This window comes from Accipiter gentilis, chromosome 1 (genome assembly GCF_929443795.1).
Source record: "Accipiter gentilis chromosome 1, bAccGen1.1, whole genome shotgun sequence".
Classification (NCBI taxonomy): domain Eukaryota; kingdom Metazoa; phylum Chordata; class Aves; order Accipitriformes; family Accipitridae; genus Astur; species Astur gentilis.
The window spans coordinates 6,993,362-7,006,540 of record NC_064880.1 but is presented as its reverse complement, the minus strand read 5'-3'; the positions used below and the strand labels follow the sequence as shown (position 1 = coordinate 7,006,540).

At 36.5% G+C, this 13,179-nt stretch overlaps 1 protein-coding gene across 4 annotated transcripts in view; it reads right to left on the bottom strand.

Moving 5' to 3' along the window:
* Positions 1 to 13,179, bottom strand: part of PRDM2 (PR/SET domain 2) — a 74,105-nt gene that overhangs the window by 24,714 nt on the left and 36,212 nt on the right. Inside the window, exon 1 of one of the 4 annotated variants that reach the window (XM_049834151.1) lies at positions 2,385 to 2,441. The exons of the other annotated variants lie outside the window; for them this stretch is intronic. The gene's annotated coding sequence lies outside the window, so the exon portion shown is untranslated. Of the gene's footprint in view, positions 1 to 2,384; positions 2,442 to 13,179 lie in introns of those variants that run through there. 4 annotated transcript variants of the gene reach the window in all.

The window sequence follows — 13,179 nt, the reverse complement described above, 5'->3', positions numbered from 1 at the left end:
TCCCTCTCACACACAAAATTCTACTTTTTAATGCACTGACCCTTCCCTTCTAATCAGAAATGTGCATCATAGTCCTAAGCCCATTTCTTATTTAGAAGCTCGTTCCTCCAACTCACAATCCTGTCAGCAAGTTCCTCCTTTTTTTCCCCTCAAAAATTTTTTTCACATCCATCCTGAGCCAAGAAACTGAAATGCCTTTTAAAAAAATGTTCCTCTTTTCAAACTGAAAATTTCCAAGTATGCACTCCCTCCAATAGAACAGATCAGAGACAGGTCAGCTTTAAAAGGAAACGCTTGTTTTTATTTGAACATTCTATTCTATCTAAACAACTATCTGTATTTCCTCTCAAGGAGCTCAGATTTCACAGGCTTTCCCCAGATTCCACTGTTTTTTCAGTTTCTTGTATATAATTATCCTTTTTTTAAATTTCCTTATTCCAATTTAACAGTTTTCTGTCCAAGAAACTGACAATAGTCACTCAGAATGAGTTTTTTTTCACCTTTGGGAAATACAGATGCACCCTTCCTAAAGTGAACTAGCGATTATCTCATAATATCCCCAAATATTGTAACAATCCCTGTGTCTAAATCTACCATCATGAACCAACACTGGTTTATTTGACAATACAATATTCAATTGTATTTTGTACCAAACACTTGCAAGTTGTCAGAAGATTTAGCGTCTGTTTTAGCATTCACACAGGCATGAGGAGTTTAAGTGCGTCTTTACCCGATAGGCTACTGAATGTCCAATTTTAACATAATTTTTTATTATCAGCACCTCTAATGTTTGTAATTACAACTGGTAGTACCAAGATCTGACTATGAAGGATTTCAAATAAGTTTCCAAAATATCTGCTGAGTCACCTGAAATCACTCTTGAAATGTACAGTAACACAATCAACAAACAGTTCCATTTCTAAAGGTCTAAATGTACAATTTCAATACATTCCTAGGGAATCAAACATGCATCACAATACACCTTAGGAGTGACATAACAAAATGTACTGAATTGCCAGAACCCTTTAAGAGCTACCAACTTTTTTGCAGACTGCTTATCACCTGAAGACCAACATCAGTATCTTGACTTAAATGACCAAATTCTAGATTCATCTCCCATCTCTGCAGGTGAGACTGGAAACAAGAAGGAAAAGACTGGTCTACAAGCCCCTCTCATCTATGCCAAACCTGGACACAGTTAAAGACAGCATTTTACTAGGTGGTACAGCATATGATGGTATTGCAGATGAAGTCACTGGGCAATTCTACATCTAATTCTACGGCAGCACTGAATTTCAGCATAACGACAGGTTACCGTAAAAGGCTTTAAACCAAGACCCAATTCATCCTTTCTTACAACAAGATTAGAGATACATTGTGCTCTTTAAAGTATGAGGTAAAGTCTGTAAAAGCAACAATGAAAAACACTCATACTGCTAAAGCATGCATAGGTTTTCCAAAGTGTCATCCATTTAGAGAATTTAAAATTTATAGTACCTCAAATTCAATTATAATCTGGGAAATCACTAGAATAGAGTAACTCAATTTTGCATACAAATTCTGCTAAATCACATACTTCCTTATGCTACTGATGGAAAGAAGATCATTTGCAAGCTTTCCTGCCACACACCTTTAAAAAAAAAAAAAAGAAGAAAAAAAAGCAACTTTCTCACTGATACAGCTGGAAATGTTTCAAGTTCTTGGCCTTTGAGCATAAAGGCATTTGAAGAGCAGATTCACCCAGCACCTACTTGCTCGTACTCGGAATAGCGAGCAAAATTGCTTACCTACAGCCATAATTTTAGATGCATCAGATCAATTTCTAACTCATACCAACTAGACACCAACCAACTTTTGATGTTTTCCTTTTACCAGCTTTAGTCTGTTCATTTTCTAGGCTGCAGCTTTCTTTGTAAAGGTTAAAAGAATCCACTATACTCAAGCATGGCAATGACTGTCCCAGATGCATCCATTTCATGGGCCTGAATGCTCAATAGCAGATGCCCAGGGAGAGAATTTAAGAATAGAGTAATAGTAAAGTGATACTTCATTGGTATGCTCTCTCAGCTTTCACGTAGCTAGAGTTCAGGAACTTCTGAAGATATTTAACAGCTTTTGATAGACTTTCCTCCATGAGTTCTCAAAGTGCTTTTTAAATCCATGTAAAACTCAAGATTTGCATAATTTTCTTCCCGCAGATTTTCAATGAAAAACGCAACCTACTATTCTGATATAAAGGATATCGATGAGTAGCCCAAGGTCTGTCTCTTAATTTTCTTACAGTTTAAGGTGTCAAGAACTAACAGAAGTCTGCAGGAGGGGGAAAATGCCTCTGAATACAGAACCTGGTGGAAGCCTGAGTATAAGTACACACGTGCACTTACCATCAGGTTCCTGAAGGGTCCTACATGGCTGCTACTGCCAGCTGGATCCACCACTTGTTCTAAACAAGAAAGATACAGGAATGAAACACAGGGAAAGTGAAATGGAAACAATGACAAAAGAATAAATGAAGGGCAGAACTTAATATATGTGTATGTCTATTAAAAGAATTGCAAAAGAAAGATGCAAAGGAAAATGAAAGAAATAGATGGAAAGTAGCTACTTGTCTATAGTGGCAAAGATCAAGAGGAATGCATCAACTTGTCTTGCAACTTTATTTTTAAATATGGTTCCTTTTTCTCCCCTTCTTCCACTTATGTTGTAGATAGGTCAGCACAGGCATTATGTGTCTTTACATCTTTACAATACCTTTATAACATTTAGCACACGCATTGCAACAGGCACAGGAGATCTCGTGCTACTGCCAACGTCCAGATAATCAGCTGATACTTATGCTGTAGTCCCACTTATTCCAGAGGCGTTCAGATGGCAACAGAGTAAGAATTTAAAAGAGAGAACTCATCTTTATTTGCCCATACATCATTTTATTGATCAAACCAAGACAGCTCAAAACAACCTACAGTTATCTGTGCTTGTATTTTCGCTGTTAACCAAAATACTAATGGAACTGTAAAACCACTGAGTTATTTCTGGTGGGATGGGATAAGCATACTCAGATGCCAGGAGGGAAGAAGTTAAACACAGTCTTTCCATACACTTGGAGCTAAATTCTGTAATTAAATATTGCCAAATTGTACAAGATGCTATTATCTTTCCTAACCTTTAAATGCAGCTCCAAACACGTTCACAGTTAAGATCAGGAAGTAAGGACACTCACATCTGATTTCAAACACTGTTTTGATCACTTTCAAACACTTCGTTTTGTTACAAGAAATATGAAAGGTAGACATTTGCCTCTCCAAAAATCTTGGGTTAATAAGGGAAGAGAATTACTGGTATGAGTTTCCAGTATTCCTTTGAAATCTCTAGTCAACAACTAACTGCGGCCGAGTAACATATCCACCCCCATACCCCATCTGTGCTGTTGCTTAAAAGTACCACAGATACCTGCCCAAATCTCAAGCTTCCTGGAAAACACTGGAGAAGCTACCTCTGAGACGCCTTGAAAAGTATTCCTAGAGCACAGATGACAAGTGCAGCCACCTTGAAAGGGTATGGCTAAAGTGAAATTTGCATGTTATACCCCGACAGCGACCACCACGCAGTTTCATGATGTGAATTACAGTATAATAATATAAACTTGCTAGTCAAATCCCTCTGGGACTGGTTCAGATTAGTGAAAGTTTACATCAATCCCATGCAGTAGTTGCTACTATTCTATAAATCAACTTTTTTTTTTTTCTCCTATTGAAAAAAATCAGTATTTTGGCATTGGATAGAATAAAATAAAGATTAAGTGGTATATACAAGCTTAAAAATCCTTATGGCAAATTCAGCAGAAGACAACTGCATGACCATTTCCACATTATTTTGATTAATGAATTTTAAAATACAGATGCAACTTGATTTTTCATTTGAGAAACAGTTTGCTGTGCACCAGAATTCCTCTGTTCCTGTATCCAGAATACTGGTAGATGTCATGCTTTTCAAAGTAAATTCCTTAAACCTTCAAGCATCTGTAAAAATTTGACTAATTGTTTGTTCTGGAAGACAGGCTAGAAGAAAAATGAATGCCTTGTACACATAAAAAGCCACATCCAAAATAACAGCATAAATTGCTCCAAAAAATTAAATCCAAGTTGTGTTGGCTGAAGGAACATGAAAAAAAAGCAGAAACATGTTGCAGTGACTTCTTAGAATCTTGTCCAGCTGTGAACGTCACAGCATATAAATGTTAAAGACCTTACATATTTAATAAATCGAAAACTGATTAAACAGTGAAGTAACTAAGCACCAAAAAAAAAAAAGTATTGAATTCAAAATGCCCATTATGAATACGTGAATACTAAGGCTGTTCTTTTAACACATTTTCCTCTGTTAGCATTTAAGTGTTTTCATTTTGCTTTTTATTTTTTTATTCTACCATTAGCTACAGTTCATTACATAGTGAAATCTTGTTTACAAAGCCTTTCATTATTATCTACCAGCACCTGCTCAGACAGTAATGCCAAATCATAAACCACTTGACTAAAACAGCAACATACCTGCATGTTAAGAGCTGCTTACAGCAGCTGAGAACAGCTAAGAACTCTTAACATTTAGGGAAAGCTGGTAGGTACAACATCCCTCATACATATAAATATATGTATATAAGAATTATTCATATAATCATAGGGATTACAGAAATTTGCTGAAAACATGACCTCAAACCCACAAGGTTCTGCAAATATTTTATTTGAAGATCTAAACCAAGAGCCACATTTCAAAGTATATAGTACAGGTTCATTGCATAGTTATTCATTCCTTTTTGATGAGGGGCTGCATGTTAAGCACTGCAGACTTAAACCTCCATCATACTACTGCAACAAATAATATCTGACTTACCGCATCCACCATCTCATAGCCTATGCTAATTAAATAATTTTTAAATTGCTGCCCAAAGTTTTAAGTGATCTAGGATAGGTGAGGTTATTCCACTACATCATTCAAAAAGTCACACTGCAAATTATTAGAGAAAGAGGAAGAGAGAGTAAAAATAGTAGGGATAAGTCACAAAGCTAGTAAATATTAGGCTAGAAATAGAAAAGATTACAACCTTGAAAGAAAAAACCTCAACAATTTTGCTTTATTAAAACAAAGTTACTTAAATATTATGACATCAACTTCCAATATTTCTTACATAATATTACTGTTAATACAATAATATAGCAAAGTTCCTTTTAACTACTTGCATTTAAATATCGCTTTGAAACTTGATTAGAGCAAGCTTAGCTGAAAAACTCTGAACCGTACTTCTGAACACACACGTACATTATCACCTGCGGGGGGAATGCCTTTTGAACTCAAAAGCTTGCATCTTAACTGAAACAAAACATGAGACCACTGCCTACCAAATGCTTTGGGGAAAAATGCTCTTGTACCAGCAAGAAAAATTACTACAGAACCCAAGAGGATGCCTCCCAAGACCCCAAGGCTCAGATATTCAAGTGCTGCCATAGAACAGAGATTTTTTTCACAGACTGAACTGGTACGAGTCAAGCCAGAAAAAGCTTTTATTTTTACTTTATTATTAGTTTAAGATATGCTATACTAGGAGCATTTTCCAGTTTGGCTATAGAAATGCATCCCACTTGTTTGTGGGTATGCACACATAAAACTCTCACACCCTTTGAGAAAACTCCTCCCCTAGGTAGAAAGGCACCTATCCTTCCGATTCAAAAATACAGGCCGAGTATGACAACATTAACTGACTTTTCCATTTTCAAGACTAAATCTTGCTACAACTGAACATTAAAAAAAGATGTAAAAAAGATGCAAAAGCAGCACATTTTTATTCATATCCCAGAAATTCTGAGGGTGAAATTCAAGCCATACAAGGCACAGCTCAATTTTTGAAACAAACATCTAATTAAAGGGGATGTCAATTAAATCAGAATGGCTACATACAAAGCATCATTAAGAGGCCTGTTTCAACAATGCTGTCAAGTATACGAGACAATGGGCAGAAAAAGACAACATTTAAATGCCTTTACTACCCTGTTTCCCTCAAACCATCATTATTATAAATAATTGGTGGGGCATTTTTCTTGCAATACCATTATGAAGTTATCAGATACAACTAGTTTATGTAGGCACAATTTTAGGTACCGTTAAGCAAATAAAACGCTAAGATTGACATGAGCTGCTTCACAGTGTACAAAAATTATCACAACATAATTTTAACTTCTGACTCCTGAGAATCATGAGAATAATTTAGAGCTACAGAAGACCTTAGTTCTGTATTGTCAGTCTGCCCAAACCTACTACATCAAATAATTTTAAAGGTGGAGAGGAATAATACCTATAGCTATATATAGTTGGGAAAAACCCTTGAGATTTATCTATAGCCAAAGTCCCATCCCTGCCCTAAAAAAATGGACATTCAGCCTATGCTGGCCTCACCGCTCTCTGCTGGACTGCTTCCTCCCACAGCTGGAGGCTCGTATTCTCTGTCAGGCCTTGTGCTCAGCACAACCCTGCCACTGTTCTGACGACAAAGACTCGGCAGGGCACTACACTTGAACTGCTTGCGATCCCCGTGTAATTGAAATGCCAGGGGCTGACCACTCGTCTTAGTTCAACTCTCCACATCCTTTCGTTACAGGCTGGTAGGAGAGGCAAAAGCGGTGCATGCACACAGTCTCTCCTGCAACAGGGTCACACATCAACTGATACTGAAGGTCTCCAGGAGGGATCTTTCAAAAGCAAAAGCTAGGGAAGCAAGGTCTCTGAAGAGAAACTGCATGCCCCATTGGTCTAGATAATGTATTTTCCCTCGCTATAATTTGAAACTCAATGAGCGGTACTAATACTGCTGCTTGAATACCACAAACAACAGCAGCAGAGATAAATGGCTGGTTGACATCAAGCATAAAAGCAAATGCAGCGAGTAAAGGTTCTTCTGTAATTTTTTCCAGAAGAACTTGCATCTCCTCCTCCTTAAAAAGACACTTTCAAGCTTACACAGTAGAAGCAGGAGAACAGGGAACAGAATAAGCATGGAAGACAAACTTCACAGTGGTTCTATTAATATCAAACTGCCTGTTGTATAAACACATTGCTACACATTAACCATCACTTCATATACAAGTAGTAGCAGCATTTGAATCACTGCATTTTCCAACCAGATTATAACTGTTGCAACAAAATCTTGCCTTGGGAAGACTTGGGAAGATACTTCAATAACACCTGAAGACAGATGCACATACACCCAACTATGTTAACAGACGTTTGTACCAAGCACTAAATATCCATTTTGCAGAAAAGAAATAGAGCAATGCATTTACAGAGACTGTTAACATGACATTTGCATAACAGATGAACCTGTTGCCATGGAAAGTGTAAGAAAATTCTGAGCTGGGCTATTTAAAACACCAATTTCTGCAAGTGTTTGGCAAAGTCTCTGCTTTAATGACAGCACTGAAGATCATGTTACTATATCTGACCACAAACTTCTTAAATTATACAATAATCAGTACAAGAAATGTTAGGATGGCATCATAGGGTATGCCATGCCAACATAAAGAAATGATACAACAGTTCGCAAGAAGCAAAGGGGAGTATATTGCCGTTATAGGGAGTTCTTCATGAGCCCAGAAAATCTTAGCCCAAGCTATTCACAAAATGCAGATAAACAGATAGAACCCAAACGTTTAGGCTGAAAAATCCTACAAGCAGGAAGCCTATCTTCAATGTGTAGTATTATAGCAGTCCACAAAAACTGAAATAGGAATTGTCTCATCTTCTTCATACACTTCAGGTTTGATAAATTAAATTACGTACCATTACCCTCCGCAACAGAAGGAGGAGCAAAAAGTAGTTTGTTACCTGTTTGCAATAGTATGCCATCCGTACCAGATTTGCAGCATCTCATTCAAATCCTTAGTATGTTATGCCTTCTGACTAACCCGAGTATAAATCATAGGAAGTCTCAAATTTATAAGACTAGAAGACTTACTCATCCTTAATAACTTAAGTAGTCCAGAATGTCACCTAACAATTACAAAGTATGGCAAACATCCACAAGGTTTAATTCTATGCAATTTTAACCCACACAAGAGCTGTGATCAAACAATTAAATGTAAATAATTAAACATAGGGCTTTTATCTCAGCCAGATTTAAAAATGTTACTTCTGCCCACGTGATGGTATTTCTAAAACTAAAATAGCAGATACAGAGTACACAAATACGCAATCCGACTTGCTCTAGAATTTCTCAATCACTCAACGTAGTTGTGTATTTCTACCTCCTACCCTCCCTAATAACACAACCTCCCACCATTCACTACAAATTCCTAGCAAGTTACTTGATAGCTAACCACAGCTACCACTGACACAGCCAACTCATTACAGAAAATATAAACATTCTTCTCTGTAGTTATACTCCATTAGTTTTTATTTTGCTAAGTATTAAAACAAAAGAAGCAGCAAAAGAAGTGACAGCTGGCATACAGATTTTCCAGAAATAACTGGTGTTGTCTATATTTAGCCAGGTTTTATGTACAATTCAGTTAAAAATAGAGCATCCAAATTTTGTATTTAAATACAGAGAATTAGTCAAAATTTGAATTCCTGCTTTAACAAGTATGAGCTTTTACTTGAATCCAGAAAACGTTGCTTCCACATTCACTATAGCTCTCCCCAAGATGTAGCTGCACTCAGATAATTAAGAAACACCATGCATTTTGACAGCATCATTTGTAAGATAATGCAAATGACAGACCTCACATGACTACTTGTACCACAAAGTTTAAAATGATCACTATTAGATCAGTCTGCCTTTATCCATAATAAATAACCCAAATACTCGTCATGGCCCTATTTGATTACTAAACATTTGAGAGGATTAGATCAAAGATATCTCAGTTTTTTAGATAAGTTATCTTTAAAGGTTAACTGCTTAGGACTTTACCTGCCATTTTATTCTGCTGTTTGACAAACTGGGTATGTTCAAAATCAGTAGTGGTCATATCAATAAGTGACATTTTAAAAAAAGAAAAAAAAAAAAACCAACAGGACTGCTGAGTCCACATGCAGACCCAAAAGCTAATGCCCTTCGTACACTGCTGATAAAGGTGGTGTTCTGCTATCAAGAGCAATTTTGCTCCACCATGCCAAACAGAACTCTTGAAAGGTTAGTGAAAACCTGCAATTGCATGGAAGACCAAAAACGCACAGTTTATCCAAACGTTCGTCCAGACATGGGCTATGGCTTGGCTTGGAAAATGCAGCTGTACAAGGGCTACAATTCCCAGGAAACAGGACTGCCTTTGTATCTAACCAGAGCATTGGGATTACTGTAACAGGAGTCTCTAACACTGAGGAAACAAGAGCAAAGCCTCTCACAGATGTAGGATCCAGACAGTGCTGCTACCACCAGATTAAATCTCCCATGTATAAAATTAAACCCCTCAGAATTGCTACAAGGTCACACTCGGCATTTTTTATTGACATTCACTCCAATTTGTCCTCTGTTACTCATTTTTACCCAACTGAATCCTATTGTTTACTGTAACTACATGTCATTTGTCAGAAATTTTTCTCCAACAAAACAGTATTCTCAGGAATATCACCCTCTTCTGTTTTACAGTGTATTTCATCCCCCTCCTTGACATACATTTCCAGTTTTCTTTCCTTTAACCTTCTTATTCTCTTATTTTTCTTCAATACAACTTGCAGAGGTAATCTTTACCTTAGGGGATTCAATAGAGAAAACCACATAAGATAGAGCACACATTTTTGTTGCTGAAAATTTGTTTTTAATATTATCTGCAGCAGTCCAATAGATTTGCAATAGATTCATACCTTGCATTTCAAAAAGGGAAAATTACTTTGGAAAACACATTCAGTAGTATTTCCCATAGCACACACTTGCTTATTGCCCTCCTTTTAACCAGTGCATTCCAAAGTGCCAAGGTATCAGTTTTGGCATGCAGCGTAAGCTTGCTTTAAACAGTATTTCTTTTTTCTGTACAGTTTTAAAGGCTATTATTTACTGCAAGCATAGCATTATTAATTTCCCGAGCTTTTTGCTCAGACACTAAAAACAGAGATGTAAAAACAATATATGGCAAATGACATGCACTCTTATTTGTACAAGGTAAGGAAAACAATATGATTAACAACTTAAGCAGGAAATGAAATTACAACTTGGAATTACAACAGTGGAATTACAAAAATGGAATTACCAACTACCTACTAGTAGTAGTAAATACACAGTGATTTCCATTAGTCCCCATTAAAAATATTATCGCATTTTATGAACTGGGTCTCCAACCTAACAATGAACATCTTTAATTATCAATAAGTAGCTACTGTCACAACACATTTGCAGCCATGAAAACTTTGCTTCTCTGCATCTGTTAAATTTGGAAAGACTCATCTCCTTCCAACTTCAGAGTGATAATCCAAGGGTCATATGGCAGAACATCACCGCAGGTCCTTTCTAGTATATAAAAGTAGATAAAGGAGGAGGGTAAACATTATGTAAACTCATTATTTTAATGTATAGTATAGTCCTCGAATAATTTTTATCTGCTGAGAAATTATGAAAGATTTGCTTAGTCTTCTCTGTGAAACCAAGTGCTTCATTCATTTCAGCTGCAGCCCATTGATATTTTCTTAGAGAAATGCTTTTCAGCCTTCTCTGATAACAGAAGATATACTGAGTTATATTTCCAAAGGAACTCCAACTGTAATGCTCCAGTTGCCCCATCAGTGCATTTCTCAAGATGTAGAAGAGTGTACTACAGGATAACAGCAACAGTTGGTGCTTTGTTAAAAGAACCAACAGCAGAATTTACTAAATTTATAGTTTGCCCCAAACCAGACGACAGCAAACTAGTATCTGCTTAATTTATGAAATGAAGAAAGGTCAATAGGCTCATAAAGTCACCACAGGGAATGGCAACTTCCTCCATTTTTCAAATAAAGTGAAAACAAACGCTAGTCAGAGCACAAATGTATTTGTCTTTTGCTCAGTTAACTGCTAAATTCCAGATTAACCTGTTTAGATCAAACTAGATTTTAAAGGTGTAGAAGTTTTTTGCACACATCTTTTCATAGCATAAAATGTCAACTAAAACAGAATTTAAAAAAAAAGGTCACTGAAAAGTAACTTGGACATTTTCATCTGCAGGCAAGGAACCAGAAAAAAACCATAGCTCTGGTATATGAGAGTGGAGAGACTGGAGGCTGACACTTAACAGTTAAGGATTCAGTAGCTATGAGGGAAGTTTCAGCACAAAGTCCACTTTGCTTTTGCAATCCCTCACAAGGGTCCGTAAGATCTGAAACACTGGACTCTTTGCTCTTTACCTGCAACTTGAAATAGAACACTTTGCAGGAAAGTCAATTTTTTACTCAACTCACTGAAACTTAGTATGACCTGCTCCTTGGTAAAAGCCCAAGACAACTCTAGTATTTGGCAGCAGTATCACACACATTTCCTTTTAAGAGTATGACTCTACCTCAAAGGTGTGTGTTTTAACATTCTGATACAAACTTACTGCTAAACAGAGGTCAGCCATCATTGCAGTTGAGCTGCTTTACACTACCTAGACACTTAGTTTCCAACTTTCCTGGCAGCAACATAAGGAAGTTTGCACTGGCCTTGGCTCTGAATGAAGGCAATACAGGAGAAAATTTACCAAGATTTGTATGAATCAAGTCACTTTCAGAAACACTACGTCTTTCCCATTCAGCAATCAAATTGTTTCTTATGGACAGCCAAATAAAACAAAATTCATATTTGACTAGATTCAAGTGAGGCATCTGGCTCTCAATGCAAGTTAGAATAGATGTATAGCTGACTACCCATTCCCATGGCATTTTGCAGTAATAATAATCAAGATGATAAATTTTCAGCTATTATAATACTCTCACTAGAGTAACTTTATGTCAATCATCGCATTAATAATACTGCCTCTTTGAAGTTCTAAAGCATTAATCATAGTCTATCAAATGCTCTTGCAGAACTCTGATAGAAAGTGTGACAACAAAATTAACTCTTTAACAGCAACCCTGGTAAGCTTGTAAGTGCTTCTGAAAGTTTCATCCTAACTTTACATGCCCTGGTGATCCAAATAAATAGTGTGCTTGCCTAGTCCAGGGGAAAAAATGTATAAAGGTAAGTAAATATTTGCTGCTGAATATCTGATGGTCAGACATTATCTAATTTCTTAGCTACAAAAGTTGAAATACCAGTGAGTCTTATTTCAGTCACTGTTAAACCCAAATAAAAATTTAAGACAGCTACAACATTTCCTTGAGGAACTTGACACAGCAAGTGCAGGCCAGTGAGAATTCTTCAGAACAAAGTCATTCCCGCCAATCTGTGTAAGGCTCTTGGCAGGAATAACAAAATAAATTTGAAGGTTTGACAGATTTAAAAAAAAAATAAATACACTCTGGTCTGACAACTGTTTTTCCTTTTGTTCATTCGGAAAATGTACTGAATACTTAATAAGTGGAATATAAAATTACTTTGATATTTTGCAGTTTCGTAATCCAGTGACATGAGAATCTTCAGAGAGACTTTACAAACACCCCTTGCCTTACAAAGGAGATCTCACAATTAAAGAAAACAGCTCTCACACGCACACACAAATGGAGTCTGCTTCTCTTCCCATAAATAAACCAGCTATCAAAACTTTGTATGCACACACTTGAAGTTAAGTTAAATGTGCTTGTTTATCACTGCATAATAAATTACACAGGACATCTGTAGATAGGCCCTCAGTGTAAATGTTCCCTGTAAACAATTCAAGAAAAATAAATGGTTGATGCAAAATTATGGTAAATGGTAATAAAAACAAGCACTGAAAAAGTTTAGTGCCATTAATGATACAGAATCAGTATGAGTAATATTGTTCAACTGGTTTTGAAAAGATGAAGCATAAAAAGAAAACACCTAGAGAAAGGCAGTAAAAATTACTAAAAGGTATGGAAGATTCTCATTACAAGGAGAACTTAAAGCCTTCTCTGAATTAAGATATGATTCAAGCTAGAGGTAAATAAAATAAGAATGCACTGAAACTCAATCGTTGACTTTACCTTGTGTTCGCTATAAAAGCCAGAGTGTCCTATTATAAAACAAAAAACAAAGTAGGAGATTGCACAGGAGGGAAGGAAACCATA